The sequence below is a fragment of the Festucalex cinctus genome, chromosome 2, assembly GCF_051991245.1.
Source record: "Festucalex cinctus isolate MCC-2025b chromosome 2, RoL_Fcin_1.0, whole genome shotgun sequence".
Classification (NCBI taxonomy): Eukaryota; Metazoa; Chordata; class Actinopteri; order Syngnathiformes; family Syngnathidae; genus Festucalex; species Festucalex cinctus.
Genome location: NC_135412.1, coordinates 3,831,019 through 3,845,541, shown reverse-complemented (window position 1 = coordinate 3,845,541; position 14,523 = coordinate 3,831,019). Strand labels below are relative to the sequence as shown.

General features: G+C 41.4%; 1 protein-coding gene across 5 annotated transcripts in view; it reads left to right on the top strand.

Moving 5' to 3' along the window:
* The window catches only part of LOC144013431 (transcription factor Sox-1b-like), a 76,792-nt gene that overhangs the window by 10,563 nt on the left and 51,706 nt on the right, over positions 1-14,523 (top strand). For 4 of the 5 annotated variants that reach the window (XR_013282243.1, XR_013282245.1, XM_077512296.1 and 1 more), the window contains exon 2: positions 6,823-6,920. The gene's annotated coding sequence lies outside the window, so the exon portion shown is untranslated. Of the gene's footprint in view, positions 1-6,822; positions 6,921-14,523 lie in introns of those variants that run through there. The other variant, XM_077512300.1, reaches the window with a different exon arrangement.

Below are 14,523 nucleotides of genomic sequence, written 5' to 3'. Positions count from 1 at the left end.
CCTCTCCTCGCCATCTATTAAGTACGCCCCCGTGATCTGACAACTTGTTGCACATTTGACCATGCAGCAATGACTTGTTTGTGTAATCTTCCTCCTTTCATTGCGATTCATCTCCATCCTCACCAGCATCTCCTATCATCTCTCCTGTTCTTTTTCGCCACTCTCTCCTGTCTCCTCTTAAGCGCTAATCTCTTTTCATATCCTCGCTCGTCTGCTCGCCAAGCCTCCTCCTCTTTCTTCCCCGCTTGCCACTTGCGCCAGCAGCTCGTGCCAGGGGGACATCATTGTGGAGGCGCAGCATCTCTCTGGACAGGTTAGTTGTGTCCAGTCAGATGCTGTTAAAATAGATCTCCGGGATGTGGTGAATGCGCTTCTCTCAATAAGCGCACACATGTGCAGCGATGTTGATCTTGTCAGACACAAGCGGCATGTGAGAATGATGGAGTGGGGGATTAGGGGGCGCAGAACAACAGAAGTGAGTCCCCCGCAGGCTGTTTGTTGGGATCCAGATAGAGCTGGGATTAGCTCAGGATGAGGAGATCACAGGATCTTGCTGCTATTATACTATTACATAGACGCTTGAGGCAAAGCTGGCGGCTATTTGACTGACTTTCTTGCTCCATCAATGGTTCACTGTGCAGAGAACACTGTCAGAAATGTGTAAGGCCCTATTTTTCCTCAATTGATCTGTTTACATTGTTGCTAAACTGTTACCACATTACCACTTAACTGTAGTTTGGTTTAGTACAAGTTACCAAAACAATTGATCTGGGCCATAATGCTTTTTGTCACCCATCCATTGAAACGGTTCCAAATTTGTAAATCCATAAACTAAACTGTACCACTTGATGGAAATGTGGCTGAATACAAAGCATCCAACAGCCACTATTCTAGCTGTCAAAAAAAGACAGACAGGAAGTGAGGAGGAAAATATTGTGGCAAACAGCCCGCTAATCTTTACCTGGCTCATGTGCCAATCACGGCTCCCTCCAATTAAATAGCATTTTTTTTTTAATCATATTAATTAGTGAGTGCTCAGACAACAAAGAAGCATACAGCTGATGAGCAGAGAGAGTCATGTGAGTGATTTGTTGTCATGCTCATGTGACACCTATTATGGTTAGGTTGCACATACCAAGACGTCACAATATGTGTGCAGAAAACTTCAATAATGACCAGTAAAACAATATTTAGAAAACATTAATTCATATTATATGATATATTATTGCCCAGCGATTGGCTGGCAGCCAGTCCAGGGTGTACCCTGCCTGCCTACTGCCTAAAGCCAGCTGAGATAGGCTCCAGCACCCCCCGCGACCCTCGTGAGGAATAAGCGGTCAAGAAAATGGATGATCTAGTGTAACTAACATTGTGTAACCTTAACACGGTCCAAATCTTTGCCACGGTGCAAATCTTTTTTTTTTTTTTTGCGCCGACACACGCAGCGTAGCGTAGTCAATTACTGTACGTGTGTTTTGCACTCTTGTGGGCGTGAACACAGCCCACTTGATTCACCTTCAACCAAAACATCTCCTCTCATTCCCTTCAAAATTGCCGCACAGTCCTTAACATGGCGAAAGCAGAAACCGAATTGCTGAAGTCGATGCTGGAGGTTGAATCGCACGAAGTACTTTTACAAGAAACTGCAAGTAGACCGCCACAGCCGGATGATGTAAAGTTGGCTAGGAAGATCACAGTTCTGTGCAGTGGGCACTTGGAGAGTACTTGCGTCGAAAGAAAAGATCAGAAATGATGTCAAAAGTACTTTGGCAACGGTGTGGCAGTCGCTGGCCATGGTGCTGAAGCTTCACCGCCACAAGTGACACAACCATTAGACGAATAGTCCGTTTTGGAATATACTGGAATACAAATTGGTCACGTTGTGGGAAACAGATAAACCAACTTTTGGCATTATTAATTCATTTAATTAGTATTTATTTTTCGTTAGACACCACCACCTACTTGTCACATGACACATAGGATCAGTATGGACATACAGAACATGATGGATGTGTGTGTGCGTGCGTATGTGTGAGTGTGTCTGCGTGTTCAGCCATCTGGTTACCGGCGCATTGTTTACTCTGTCATGTCTCAATGTTTGCTGATCCATCTCTCGTTCCAAGCCAAGTAATGTGTATGCAGTGCATGTCGACGAGAGAGAACGTGTGCTGTGTATATTTAGTGTCACACGGGACGTCACTGGAGAAGTCATCAAATCTCCCACCAATTGTGCAAGTGCAATTCAGCGGCTTGGTGATGAAGTGCTGATTCCATAAATGAAAATGATTTTATTGTCTTTTTGCTGCTTGGTTTTTCTTTTTTTTTCTTTTTACACTCTGGCCTTTGCTGAGCTGTAATCTAGGCCTTCCCACTTTGGGAAATGGAATGAAAAGATGTATATTTCCTGATCATTTTGTCTTTTGCTCAGAGTAAGCTGGGATTGGCTGCAGCTCTCCACAACACTGAACAGGACAGGAATAGGATGGACAGACTATGAAACCTAGACATATAAAATAAGACCTCTCACAACTGTTAAAAGTGGTGACAACATCATAGTTGGATCAATTAATCTATTTATTTTTAGTTTGATAGTGGATTCAACAATTTTCATCTGATTCTTGACTGATGTTAAAATCTGGGGGGAAAGCTTCTTCGTTAAAAAGTGACTTCAATGACGGAAGGATCAAGAAGTCCTTTTGCATTTTCCTCCATGTGTTGTAAGCATCCTGTTTAACAGCAGTCAACAACAACATACTCCCACTGTTCCCATCAATTGAGCATCTTCATTACTTTCCGCATGGGATCTCCTCTTCCCATATCATTGTCATAGGCTGTGGCTCCCTTTTTTTTTTTTTTTTTTTTTTTTTGCCATGTCTCTGATCTCCTGCCGCTATTTCAGCATCAAAGGTGTTGAAGAGGTTGGCCATCTTGGGATCCTTCCTCACAATTCCCTTCATCTTCTTCAAAAGGCCAACGGTGCAGAGAGCTAACTGCCAAAGCTAAAGGCCAACTGCGTGTTTCAAATATCTTGACTGAAATACTGCTTGCACATTGAAATGCTTGAAACCTGTCGTACACACACTGCTTTAAAGGTCACTGAAGACAGACTTTTTGGAAAACTCTGACACAGGTGGTGATTTCCTTAGCTCAGTTTCCTGTGCTTGTACAAAAATGATAGAATCATCCGTCCTGAAGAATGATCATTTACATGATTAATTTTGGAGAAACAAAAGGCAAACCACAAATGTACAAAATCTGTATACAAAATGCCACCATTGTGGCTTTAAGAAGCACTTTTTTTTTCTCTAAAAAAGCAAGACTGCCTTTTTTTTTTTTTTTTAAAACCACAAGTAGAGGGAAAAAACGGAATCACTCAGTTCTGAGGAATGGTGTCGTCTTGTAATTTTCAGTTCTAAAACAATCAGAGGGTTGGCCTTGGAGCATACTGAGGCGATACTTTTATTATCATGCTTGCACCGAAGAAGCAAGCAATGTATTTGCTTTGACAAGCTGCCCCTGCAGGAGGTCGACATTTATTTACACAAGTTAGGACAATAAATTACATGACACGCCGTATTATAGGCATTAGCATTATAAGTGAATTTACTGTAGCCTAAGTATACGCATCATTACATTGGCCTATGGTACATTTGCCGCATGTGGCTCTTGAAATGCTGATTTTTCCTAAGCCAGCAAGGCCAGTCTTTCCTTGGATAAACACTGCACGCACATTCTAACCTTTACCCTGCACCTATCCCTCATCTCTGCAGAAGCGCGCTGAGTGAATAAACTCGATAAAGGCTTTTTAATAGACTGCTTTGTGTGGACACCCTAGGGTGGGGTGATTCCCAAGGGAGACCTGGAAACGGGAGGCAAAAAAAAAAAAAGATGGGAGCCTGAGACATAAAAAAACTCAAGCGGAGCATCACTGCTCAAATTGCTGTCCTACTGATCCGTACATTCATGTAAATGCGTGTTTGCAATTAAAAATGAACAAGGCCATCTTGAGCAAGAACAATCCAGATAACACGTGCTTGGTCATAGGCAAAATGCTACACCTTGGTGATGTACTGCACCGGCTGCCGACAAAATGTTGTCTCATGAATGTGTGAATGAAGACGTTTATTACAACAGACTTGGAGGATTATCCAAGGGCTGATGCCATTCTCATGGTAATGTGCATGGGGCTGCGAGTGCGCAGATAAACACAAGCACTCACCTTATCGGAATACACAGAAATGAAGGAGTTTTGCTTCACTGTACTGCCATACATACAAATACCCGCTCACATTTTTTTACTAAATAATCATGCGGCCATCACATGGCACTTGAATGCAGCATAGGCACGCGGGTTTGTGGAACAGAGTTAATTACTGCTGCCTCATAACAAGAAGGCTTTGGGTTTGAATCTCAGCTCAGATCTGTCTGTGTCGACATTTACATGCAGGCAATAACTCTTTTAAAACCAAAATATTGGCAATATTCGGGTTTTGTAAGGCCATGTAAAAACCTGCAGTAACCCGAATATGCGCAGCTTATTCGGGTTTTTGAAAACCCGAATAAGACCACTGGGTTACTTTCAAAACACGAATTCTTGTGCATACCTCGATTGAATGGCGCATTATTAAAAAAAATAATAATCCTTTGGTTAAAACAACCACTCTAGCATGGTACGTCTTTTCAACTAATATATATTGGTGATTGGGCCAACCAATACAAATTGGTCATTCTGACCACGAGATTGGTTAATCTGAAAAAGTGCCACTGATTGTCACACCCACCTAAGTGAGGCCAAATATGTTGTCTGCATTTGACCCATCCACTGAGTGAGTGGTGAGAAGCAGTGGCTGCATTTGGGAATCATTTTTTGATCTAAGCTCTCAATTCCAACCCATATTTATTAGGGGTGTTAAAAAAAAATCGATTCGGCGATATATCGCGATACTACATCGCGCGATTCTCGAATCGATTCAATAATCGGCAGAATCGATTTTATTTTTTTTATTTTTATTTTTATTTTATTTTTTATTTTTTTTTTTTTTTTTTTTAGGATTCACACCTTGAGCATGGAAGAATGTTATATGAACGGAACATTAAGCCATAATATTTTATTTTAATGCTGTTCAAACATGAAACAGATTACAACCTCTATAAGACTGAAATTTCAGATAAATAAATAATACATTTTCATATAAATCTTACACTCTACAAGCTTACTGATTAGTATTTTCTAAATTTGAATGAAAAAAATCGCAATAATCGACTTATAAATTCGTATCGGGATTAATCGGTATCGAATCGAATCGTGACCTGTGAATCGTGATACGAATCGAATCGTCAGGTACTAGGCAATTCACACCCCTAATATTTATAGTCTTTGTTATGACGCGGGTAAGGATTGAACCCACAACCTCCCAGTCTTAGGGAGGACACTCTACCACTAGGCTACAGAGCTAGTCATACCTATAGTGATCTATCTAGAAACACATTTCAATTTTTAAACACTATTTTTATGTTATCATATTTTGTAATCATATAATGATTATTAAATACATTTAGAATACAGTAATTGATACATTAAACATATTCCCAAGTGATCTATCTAGACATACTTTCTATTGTAAGCAATTTCATTGGTTATTTGGCCAACCAATAAAATTGGTATGCCCGTAACCACCCGGCATGGTCAATGTCTAACCAATCTATTGCTTAATCAAGTCATATGAGCTTAACCTGCTAAATTGGTAGTTTTCAATCCATTTTTAGAGTGCACTCGCTAAAGGAGCCTCGCTCGAATACAGTCATTTCTCCATGGCGTTTTCACATTATTTTGTCTCTATAGAGAGAACGCCACTGTTTGTACCTGTTATACAAGTATATAAGTATAAACAAACATGACGCTCACACCAAAGAACCACACTTCTGGAGCGAGGAGGAAACTGACTACTTTCTCAAGTTACATCGTGTGAAACTACAGAGCTGCTTTATACTCTTAGCTGGTCAGTGCAGGTGGGGGACGCGGGCGTTCAGGTCAAAGTTAGAGGGTCCAGCTTTGATCTGGCTGCTGATCCCACTTCTGTTAGGATTCCCCCTTCCCCACCGACTGCCAACCTTTCCCGCAGGGATCGAGATATAGCGGTTGGGTATACCGATGTCTCCCCTGCCACCTCCGATTAAGGCCGCTGTGGGAGAGACACACCTGCACAGCTGATGGGAGACAATGCCACCGCTTCCTCTGTGAGATTGATTTTCTCCATTAAAACGGCATCTTTGTCTAACAACCTTTGTTATGCTAAAGAGAAGATGGAAGATTTCCAATCCAATTTGGGCTGAGTCGCAGGCCGGTCAGCAATATGGGCCGCCATTGTCCCGGCCGAGCCCACTGGGATGGTCGCGTGCGTCTCCTGAACGCCAATTAAGGTGGACAGAGAGACAGACGAGGATAATTGACAGGCAAGAAAAAAGGCATCCGTCATCCTCTCAGTCTCATCACTGAAAAAGGAAATCAAAGCGAAAGAGTACAAGTGACGGAGGATGAAGAGAAGGGGCGAAATAACTTGTGGCTTGCCGCTATGGGGCCCCCAGCACCCATAACGACATTCGGCAATATTACCTGAACAGCTAATGTGTGCTTCCACACTTCTATGCTGACATGTTTGAGTACAAATTTATATTTGTTATTGCATCTTCTTTCATTCGATGCTTGTTATTTTGTGATAGAAAATCAATTCCAAATGCATTTCATGACATGTTTTTGTTGTTGTTGTTGTTGAGTGGTAGCGATTTATTTAAAAAAAACAACAAATGTTGCCATTTCTTCAGGTGGAGATTGTTGAAGACACTGAGACTCTCGCTCAGATACAGTCAGAGCAGGAGTTGAAGTCACCACAGGCTGAGTCGACCTCTGCCTCATCCTAAGTGTAAGTACAATACATGAAAAATATGACTCCACTGAGAAAACCACAGCTGGAGTCTGTATCTGATAATTCTGTAGTGGTGGGAAAATGGGGATTTACTCCTGAATACTTGTATCCCAGATTTTCGTGACCCCCCCTTAGATTTTCGAGTTCCTTGAGTAGCAGATGAGGCTGAAGACGCAAAGAAAGAATGAAAGATGGATAGAAGCATTTATTTGATTGTTTTGAATGAATTCTTATCATTATCATCTGAAAAATATTTTAATAGCACCCCTGACCGAGGGTCCCAATTTGGGCAGGGGGAGGTCACATATAGTTGCACGATCGGGGGCAAGGCAGTCTCCAATTGGCCGACTACATCATCAGCTGATGCGCATGTCAATCTCATCTCTCGGAGCCCAGCAAGTCACTTTGGTATGACAATCAATGACAACCAACCTGATTTGAATGGAAATATGATGCCGGTATGATTGGCTGGGAGAAGCTACAATCCATCCCACAATGATGCAACCGCCCTGTTACTCCCAATTCAACATGCGCAAAGTCTATGAAAATACAAAAGGATATAAAACTCCATCCAAGTGCCCATTAAGACTTGTCCTGGGCAAGAAAATTGGGGCCCCTTATGGTCACATATCGTATATGGCTATTCATCAACCAAAATGTATTTGAATTGAATAGTTTTATTCTGTCAAGCATGATAATTATACATCCATTTTCTTAACCGCTTGCTCCTCATAAGGGTCCCAGGGGTGCTGGAGCCTATCCCAGCTGGCACCGTGCAGTAGGCGGGGGGGACACCCTTAACTGGTTGCCAGCCAATCGCAGGGCACACAGAGACGAACAACCACTCACACTCAAACTCACAAGCACACCGAGGGACAATTCGGAGTGCCCAATTAACCTGCCATGCATGCTTTTGGAACGTGGGAGGAGACCGGACTACCCGGAGAATGCCCACGCAGGCACGGGGAGAACATGCAAACTCCACCCGGACCCCAGACTCGATCTTGCGTCCTCAGTACTGAGAGGCGGACGTGCTAACCAGTTACCACTGTGCCGCCCTGCAAAGCAAAATAAAAGCGAAAAAACAAATGATTTCTTTAGATTTCTTTGCATCAGCGGCTGTTTCTGGCATGTGCATTATACGCCAAGTAACGACACTTTCCAACCAGTCGACACGTTTCCTTTTTCCAGATGTGCTCGAATAGCAGTGTGTTTCAATGTCATAGTGCAACTTGTTTCTTTTCATTGAGCTTGACAGCCTACAAATACATGTTGACGTGGACACGGCCATTGACAGTTGAAAGAAGAATCGTTTTCCAGCTACCCCATGTCACTTTTTTTTTTTTTTTTACTTTATAGCGCTGCGTTCTCCAATCATAACTACAATCCCCACCCTCCTCCCTCTGCCCGCTTCCCACTTGGCTTGGCTGGTGACAGACGGCTTAATAGGATTTAATAAGGCCCATTTGCATGTCAGCCTTTTAGAGGTTCTGCAAGAAAGAAAGGCAATGGGAGGGATGCAGTCGGAGGAAGTCGATGCTGTAAAAGGATAGAACGTGTAGAAAGGGAGGAAACAAGGAAGGAAGGAAATATGGTGTAAGGATGAAAGCATGGATTTAAGGACCCACTCCTCTTTTCATGTTTTAAAAAATGTGCAGCGACAGCACAAACTTTTAATGGGGCGCAAGATGTCATGTCATTCCCAAAATGATGCACATAAATGTCCGGATTGCTACTCGCAATAGTTTAAGTTAAAAGCTAACCTGCTAGTAACAAATATTTAGATGCTTACAGCAGGTGCTAAAGTACATTACGTGCAAATCTGAAGATAAAGACTTATTTGCGATGTACAGATATATATATAAAAAAAGAGAAAAAAAAAAGTTTCAATGAAACATGTTATATACACACACCACTTTTTATTTTAATTTTATTTTTTACATTAAATAATCCGTAAGGTATTATTAGGGTAATGTTAAATCTGAAATGGTCGTAAAGTGTTTCAGGATTATAGTTTATTGTATATTTTTGGCTTTAAACTTAATACATCCGTCCATCCATTTTCTTGACCGCTTATTCGTCACAAGGGTCGTGGGGGATGCTGGAGCCTATCTCAGCTGGCTCTGGGCAGTAGGCGGGGGACCCCCTGGACTGGTTGGGATAAAATGTAGGAAAATAATGATTAAAAAGCACTGCATCGGCCCCATAAGAGGCCGGCCCACCGAGAATCTGTCCTGTATGCCAGATGGCCAGTCCAGCCCTGCTTTCCACCAATAGACTGCTAATAAACTGTGAAAAGGTAATGAGTTGTTTAGAGCATAATGTGCCCTGGAAATTACTGTGTGCACGGCGTACATTTGTACTTGGCTTCCTTTTTCTTCTGTTATGACTTAATTTTCTTTCTGTACTGCACGGTCACCACGCCCCCTAAGTGAGTAATATTTTTTAAAGTGTATTTATTTTATACTGCTTTTTGACCACTAAGCAATTATATGTGTACAAAAGATTAAAATAGAATATTAACGATATAGTGAGATAATAGCATTAATAGAAGTTAGTATTGTATGATATAAGCATTAAGCACGTGGGTCCCCTGGGTTTTAATGGCATTTCAATTACTTAGACTTAGACTTGACTTTATTGATCCTGTTCATGCCCATCCTGGTTTTGGAAAACAAAATAAATACCTGCATACCTAGTTCACTAGTTACCTAACTAACTAACTGTGCTTCAGTATAGCGATTTCGGGCATTTTTAGCATTTTAAGAAGACTCCACTTCTCATTGTTTTTTTGTCTATTTGAATCTGTTTCACCGTCTTTGTCTGGACCACATTTCTCCATCTTCCAATTCTGTCACTTTCACACAGTGTCAAGAAGCGCAACCTGCTGAAGAAAGGAAGCTAAATATATATAGTGAGTGTATATTGTGTCGACATTTGAGCTGCCTGGTTTGCAAAAAGATTAGCGCTGGATAATCCACTTTTTTTTTCCCATTCCTATTGCCCACAAATGCAGATTCTGTTAGAGCTGAACAAGTAGCACATTGATGTTTGTGCCTGATATGGACACAACGAATCGATTATAGGGCGGGCCCAATCACACGCTTGTCTCAAGGCCATGTTTAGCTCACTGTCATGCACAAAAACTGAAGGAGCGATTCACTCCTTTGTTGCGCTTGCATTGAGCTAGTGCTGCACACGGAACATACAGCAGACATATTAGAACATGTTACTCATGCAAGAATCTCTGAACTGGTAACTGGTGCAACCCGCTCAGGCAGACAACGATGTTAAAGACTAATTGACAAGCACTTTAAACAAGTCCTAATTAGTGCATGGCTGGTAATAATTGGGCAGGCAGGCTGAGCACTAATTAGCATTAGAAGAAAAAGAAAAGAGCCTGCAGTGTGCCTTAGTGTGTGGATAGATGATCCCCGTGGGGGGGCACTGATGAAGTCTGTACTTTCAAGAAACACAGTGGGTGGAGGGAATGTTGAGGCGAGTGGGGGGGGTCTTTTGTCATGGCACATGGTCTGCGGGTGGCCCTCTGCGGGGGTGGGGAGGGGTGGTTGACGGCAGGTGTATGTGCGATTGTGAGCTGAACTTATGCTTTGCAGAACTAATTGATTCTGCAGCCTCTTTTTACCTCTTTCATTTCAGTCACCATTTTTTAAATTATTATTATTACTACTAGAAACATTAGTAATAGACAGTGTTGGGAATCACAGCGTTTAAACTAACGGCAGAGGTAACTCAGTTTTTTTCATAAACAGACTAATCTAACTAAATATTCTCCTCATATTTGAAACTCCGTTATCTTTATTGTATGTGAAATGCGTTGCGTTACAATTCATTTATTAGTTGCGAGGCTCAGTGTTGCCAGGTCTACGATAATTATCGTATTTGTACGGTAATTTGACCCTTTGTATGATGTACCATCAATAATCCTAAAAAATGGTAAATGTACGATAATTTGACCATTTCGTATTATTGCCGGTAAAACTGAAACTACCAGTTTTTTTGCGAACCCTGAAGGTATCTGTTCTCATGTGACACAATACCAGCCAATGAGCATGAGAAATGTGTGACGTCCATGCATTGATTGGCTGAATGGTAAGTGCCCGCCCCCAGGAGACGCTCCCAAACAGGAAATTGCACAAGACACAAACCACCTATCCAGTAATATATACAGATTAGTAACGTTAACCTGCAACGAAGCCCTGAGTGCCTGTGAGCGCTTTTAAACACAAGAACGACTATATTTGACTACGATAATTTCCATCAAAATACGATAATTTTCAATCTATGGTACGATAATCCTATATTTTCCACCTAGCAACGCTGTCAAGGCTTGAAGTAAGCTACAAGACGTGCAGTCGCAATCTTTCTCTGAAATGTCATTTGCACACAGTTAGAGGCACTGTCGTTGTCGGACCTCGTCACAATAAAAGTGTCTTGGCAGCTGAAATGTTTAGTGACTTTTATTTTGAAGGTGCCGCAGGAAGCATGTCACCGCATGACAGACGTGTGTTCCTTTTGGACCTTAGCTTAGCATTTTACCAAAGAGTCCACTGACTTAATTGCCTGGAAGTGAGTACTAGTAACGCGGTCATTCCAAATCGTGTTGTGTGACATGAACATGTGTCTTATATTTACATTTGCCTTGAACGCTTTGAAGTCGGAGCTGACACAATCAGAGTGAGATAAGTCCAATTTCCCACTTTCCTCAAACGAAGCTCTCTGCTCATTGAAAAGCAGTGGACTTTGGATTGTTGTAATTTGATTTGTGAGAATTATTTTGATTTGAAAATGTGATAAATGTCTACAATAAAAATATGCCTGGTGTGTATGCTAGTCACAAGAAAAAGCAATAGCCTACAATAAACAATTCAATGGGAACGAATAGGCTGAATCTGAATGGAATGTCATTCGAAATCACAGGTGGGGTACCGTATTCCTTTTCTCAATCCGACGGAGTGTCATATAAATAGTCCAATCGGAATGGCCAGGCTGCATCCGGTAAGCGCATGTTCTGTTTTGACAGAAACGATGTAACGTCCTTGTTTCCGCACATTAAAATGGTGCCGTCTTGCCAAGAGCTTTTTCTGCGAGGGAAGAACTTGTTTTAAAGTACTTGGAACTTGTTTTTATCAAGATGTTGTTGCTTCAACAAAAGTGTTCAAACTATCACAACTACTAAATGACGAATGAACTCCCATCTTGATAAATCACCCGACCAGTGCGCCCGAGTAGACGGCAGATTGGAATGGATCACGTCACATGTAAACAGGTGACCTCAGATTATCATTCACTCAGAATAAGGAAAAAGATTCCATGGAAAAAACCCGCTACTGTCTGCATTTCCTAACACATCACAAACCCATGGTAGATGTCTGTGTGGAAAGAACTTTCCAAATGGGGATTCTCTAATTGTTGGTTAATTAAATGAACTATCCAGCAGCTTTGCTAAATTATGAGCAATTGTCTCCTAACGAGCTTTAACAAGGTCTTGATTAGTGTTTCCAGCCACATCCAGTGGCGACCACGATCTCTTAATTAGCGCTGAAGAAGAGCCCCGCAGTGAATGAATGATCCACAGGTTCTTGTAAGGAAGGAAAAACGTTCAGAGAAAAATGAAACACAACTCCTAATCAATCAGTGTTGGAACTAGACTCCTTAGTTACCACGAAAAATTCAAAAAGACGAAGGTTGTGGAAGAATGTGAGTCCAACATCATAAATGGTGTGACTGAGTTTAGGGTTGGGTCATTCTGATCTTGTTGGTACCGTCTGTTTTGAACATGTTCAAAATTTGATTGCGACAAGAAAATCGGTGTGAGAGTATAAAGATGCAGAGTTGCAACACTGATGGAAGCCGGCCGAAAAATCAACAGTCACCATGTGCGAGCACCCTCGCAAGCCTGTGCTGCTCAGTGAGACATGGGCTTAAGTTTATTTACAGTATTTGTCTATTTTGATGATGATGTTGTCTATAGATATGTAGTGCTATGGTTTTGTGTTTGTCACTCTTATTTTGTCATATAGGCATTTATTCTGTCATATAGAATTGAGCATGATCCTAGCAGGACTTGCTGAGTGACACTTTTATCAGTGCGTCGAGGTTTTTTTTTGGTCAAGGTTTTTTCATCAAGGTTTCTTCGTTAAGTTTTTTCTTGGAGTCCATCAGCATCCAGCCCTGCTCTCCATTGTTACTTTGTATGTTTGTATAAAGAGACTCCCTGCTTTTCAACTTCTGTGTCCGTCCTACATTTGGGTTGAATTTCCACACCTCATGTGACAATCAAATGCATGGCAGGATGACCTGCGATACCCCCCCCCCCCCCCCCCCCCCACTCTCCTTACAATGTACAATGCAGTGCAGCGATTCACGAGGCAAAAGCGAATAAGTCTGTCTTAGGGCTGCACGATATTGGAAAACCATGCGATATGCGATATACTTGCTGAACATAGCGATATCGATATTATTGCGATATTTAACATGTACCTAAAGAAATTTCCTTTTTATTACGTAATGAAAGAAGAACATTTTTCATGTGGCTAAATAAGCAACCTTAATGTAATCTTAGTTAATTAATTGTAATTATGTCTTGATAATTTTCAACTATTGAATGGCGATGCACATTTTAGTTAGCATCTGACTGGTCACATTCATATAAAAAGCATAAAATTCCACATAAAACTTATTGCATGCCTTTGCGAAATGCATATTGCAAGGGCCAATATCGCGATATCGATATTATTTCGATATATTGTGCAGCCCTAGTCTGTCTGTATGTAGTCATACATCCATCCATTTCCATGTTTTCCGACGATTTCAGCCTGCAGCCTTGTCAGACAGATAATTATACTGTAGATGTTCCATTGTGAGCACACACATACGCGCACCCACACGCGCACAGGTTGAACAGAGATAGCAAGGTGGCTGACATTTGTGCAGTGTCGAGCGTGGACATTTCTTGCGGCCAATCACCCAGACTGAAAGGGGAGCAGGAGATAAGGTCTTTTGTCTGACCTGACAATGTTCGAGTGATGCTGCCATGGGAGACCATTCAATGTGTAGCATTCACGTGCTGTATATGCATATGTGTGTGTGTGTTAGGCCCATCCCGGACATCTATGACCCCTGGGAGAAATCGTTAAGAGCGAGTCTTCACCTCACGACACGCTGCTTCTTTAAGATTCAACATGTTTTTCATTGGAAGCAATGTTCAGCGGTGACCAGAAATGGTAAAAGTACTGACATTCTGTACTTGAGTAAAACTACAATTACTGCCATAAAATATGACTTTGGTGAAAGTAAAAGGACTCATTCAAATAATTACTCAAGTGAAAGTAAAAAAGTACAGGCTCTAAAATGTACGACAATAAAACATAATTTGAAGACCATTACATTTAAAAGATCATCACTTAACAAACCCTTAAAACTGACTAGTTTGCCTCATGAAGCCAATGCAACATTTATTTATTTTTTTCCCCTCTAGATGGTGCACGTAGTTTAAAGATGCAATGGAAATTAACAGAGAATATCATTTAGAGGAGTTAAAAAAATATATATAATAAGTGCTTCATGAAACCTGACA